This window comes from Sapajus apella, unplaced genomic scaffold (assembly GCF_009761245.1).
Source record: "Sapajus apella isolate SASKATOON/1434 unplaced genomic scaffold, GSC_monkey_1.0 scaffold198, whole genome shotgun sequence".
Classification (NCBI taxonomy): domain Eukaryota; kingdom Metazoa; phylum Chordata; class Mammalia; order Primates; family Cebidae; genus Sapajus; species Sapajus apella.
The window spans coordinates 314,355-317,919 of record NW_022437138.1 but is presented as its reverse complement, the minus strand read 5'-3'; positions in this window follow the sequence as shown (position 1 = coordinate 317,919).

The following is a 3,565-nucleotide window of genomic DNA, read 5'->3' as shown; positions in this document are numbered from 1 at the left end:
GGCTCCTCCTCATCCTCACTGTCCGGGGCTCCTCCTCCTCACTGCCCAGGTCTCCTGACCACTGCCTGGGGCTCTTGGTCACTGCCCAGGGCTTTTTGTGCCTCCTAGAAGAGCAAAGTCATTGTTTTTGTTACAAAATCATCTGTTCATTTTAGTCACAGAGGTTCCCATTTTTTTCAGAACTTTCTCCTGGGTGCAGAACTAGTGCTCTCTCATCCCTGGTGTCCCTCGGGCCCTTCCCCACACGTGCTCTGCTGGCACGGCTGAGGGTGCGCAGCACATGGAGCTGAGTGAAATGCGCCCCCTGCCCTCCAGGTGCTGAACATGGCAGGGAATCCCCCCCCAGAGGCAGATGCTGCATGGGGGTGGACAGACATGGCACACGGCCGTCAGAGCCAAGACAAGGCCATCGATGAGGCCTGGGAGACAGGAGGTGGGGACGGCAGCTTTGAGGGCAGTGAGCTGGGCTTTGCAGGCCAAGCAGGGTCTCACCCAGAGCACGCAGGGCAGGAGGGAGTGCAGCCTGGCCCTCTGTCCTCACAACCTCAATTCTGTTCAGGAGCCCTCTGCCCAGCATAGCTCAGGGGTGTCGGGTTGAGGCCAGTTCAGGTGACCCCTGTCTCCAGCCAGTGACTGCCGAGGGCACAGTTCTGTGATTCAGTCCTGTGCAAGGCATACGGAATCTAGCACGGGGCTTCTAGAACACACTCTCCATTGAAGAAGAGAGCCATGGGAAGAAATGGTTGTTTCTTGTTGGGATGCTATCACATCTGGTGTGAATACTGGAATGGCAGCTGAGGAAAGCCAGCTGAGGATGGCAGAGCAGAGACAGGAAGATACCCTGGCCCTTGATGTCATCATGGGACCAAGGAGTCAGGACCTCCCACGCTGGGCTTCCGGAATGTGAGGCCTAAACACCCTTGCTGTGGGGGGGGGCGGGATTCCTTCTGTTGCCACGGGCAACCAAGCCTACACAGCAGACTTGAGAAACAGATTCCCTGAGCCCAAGTCACAAGTTATGCAGGAGTGTGGCTAAAGACGGAAGACGGAAGCATGAAGCAGGGCAAGGTGGGACCCAGAAAGACCTGGGATCATGCTCTTTGGGAATCAGAATCCCCAGAGGCCTGAGCACTGGCTCAGGTAGGAGGACCCTTAGAGCCCTGGGGCTATGGGGTCAGAGGTCATGGAAAACAGGGACAGGATACAGGAACTGAAGGTGGCCTGGAACTCCCAACAGGAGGTCAGAGCCCAGGGCATCCTTCTAAGGCTGAAACTTCAGTCGGTTTGTAGGTGAAAGTGATTTCAGCTGCGAGAGATGAGGCAAGCGAGGCCAGTGCTCGTGCGGTGAGACTCACGGGCGGAGAGACCGGCCTGGGTGCTCCTTCGTTGGACCCGAAGCTGCCAGAGGGGTCCGGTGAAGAAGCGAAGAAGCTTGGTCCTTCATTCTTTCCTGGGCATCTGCACTTGCCTGTTCTAGAGGAAGGATAGGGAACCGTTTTCTATGCAGGGCCAGAGAGTATGCATTTCAGACCTTTCAGGAGAGGCAAAACTGGAGATGTTATGTAGGTACTTACATCACAAGAGAGAAACACATTTCCACAAAATTTTCATTGACAAAATTCAAATACAATAACAGTACGGTTTTTCATAATATAGGTCTATTAATGAGAAGCGTGGAATTGTTTTCAATTAAATTATTTAAATCGTGGTAAAATACACATGACATTCACCACTCTGACCATTTCTAAGCGTGCAGTTCCGGGGCAGTCAGTGCGTTCACATTCAGCTACCAAGACTGTGCCATTAGACGCCAGTGCTCTGTCCCCGCCTCCCCAGCCCCTGGCAACCACTATTCCGCTTCCTGTCTCTATGGCTGTGACTCCACGGGGCACCTCATCTGAATGGAATCATACAGTATTTGTTTTTTGTGTGACCGGTTTATTTCACTGAGCATAGTGACCTCAAGGTTCATCAATGTTATGGCATGTATCAGAGTTCCTTTCATTTCAGGGCTGGACATTCGGTGTACGTATAGATCACATTTTGTTTATCTATTCATCTGTTGACAGACACTTCAGTTGCTCCATCCCAAACAACCCAAGTCAGGCTGGCTGTTGTGAATGATGCTGCTGTGAACGTGGGTATGCAGATGTCTCCTGGAGACCTTGCTTTGCGAACGTTTCAGGTGTACTCACAAGTGAAATTGCTGCATCACGTGGTCGTTCTAGTTGTATCTATTTTTTTGAGACGGGGTCTTGCTGTCACCCAGGCTGGAGTGCAGTGGTACGATTGTGGCTCACTGCAAAATCGAACCCCTTGGCTCAAGTGATCCTGTTGCCTCAGCCTCCTGAGTAGCTGGGACCACGGGTGCACATCACCCTGTCTGGCTAATTATTTTTTCCTTTTGCAGAGATAGGGTCTCACTACGTTGCCCAGGCTGGCCTTGAACTCCTGGCCTCAAGTGATCCTCCCGCCTCAGTCTCCCAAAGTGGTAGGTTTACAGGTATGAGCCCCTGTGCCCAGCCCTATTTTTAATTTTTGAGGATTCCCCATTCTGTTTTCCACGGTAGCTGTGCCATTTTGCGTTCCCACGAACAGTGCACAAGGTTCTAATTTCCCACAACCTCACCAACACTTGTGATCCTTGAAATTCGTTTTCTGTGTACAGGAGAAACTTTTCACTTAATCAAGATTCAAAATTAGTGTTCCCTGTCATCAAGTTGAAATGTTCTTCTGTTAGTGCTGGTCTGCAGTGAGATTTTATGTGTTCTCTTTTCTTTATGACTCAAAGATTTTCTTTCTTTTCACCTTCTATTTCTCTTAGGCCCTTGTCTGTTTATTCGCTCCTTTCTTCTGGTTTAATGTTCACCTCTGAAATGATATTGAAATGTTCATTATAACCCTTCCCTAAACTCTTGTATTCGCTTTGGATTTTTAAAAAGTTTTAAGTTCAGAGAAATGTATGTGTGTTGTCACGTATCTTGTATCAGTTTATCTGTTTAAAGTTCTTTTGGACATGATTAGGGCGTAGTTTTCATTAATTTTGTAGACAAGTCTCCCCAGCATGCTTTACATGATTCGTCCTATTTTCTTTTTTCTTCAAATACACTTATAATCCTTTGCATAGGATTCGACCTTCAATTTCCATCCTTAAACTTCCAGGCGGGTGCCCCCTCTCTGCAGCCTGCCAGCGTCCACTGTCTCCCTTTCCTGCATCCTTATTCTGCTCGCTTGGTGTTATCTTCCCCTCCCCCTCCCGCTGCCATGACCATTCTTCCCCCAGCCTCCCCCAGGAACCCCCCCCAACCACAGATGCCAACACCTCATGGATTTGCCCGGAGGCCACGGCCTCCCTCACTGGGGACACTTTGGTTTCACTACTTGGGTCCTGGTTGCTCCCTCTGTTTTTATAGAGAATCCAGGAGAAACCAAAATCAAAACCTTCCTCACCCGGCTCACCTTGTCAGAAGTTCTTGCTTTTACAAGGTTCTGTCCCTCCCCTGGGAAGCCTGGGGCTTACGTCGTTAGGCTTTGGGATCATCTGGGCTCCTGGCTGGCAGCGGAG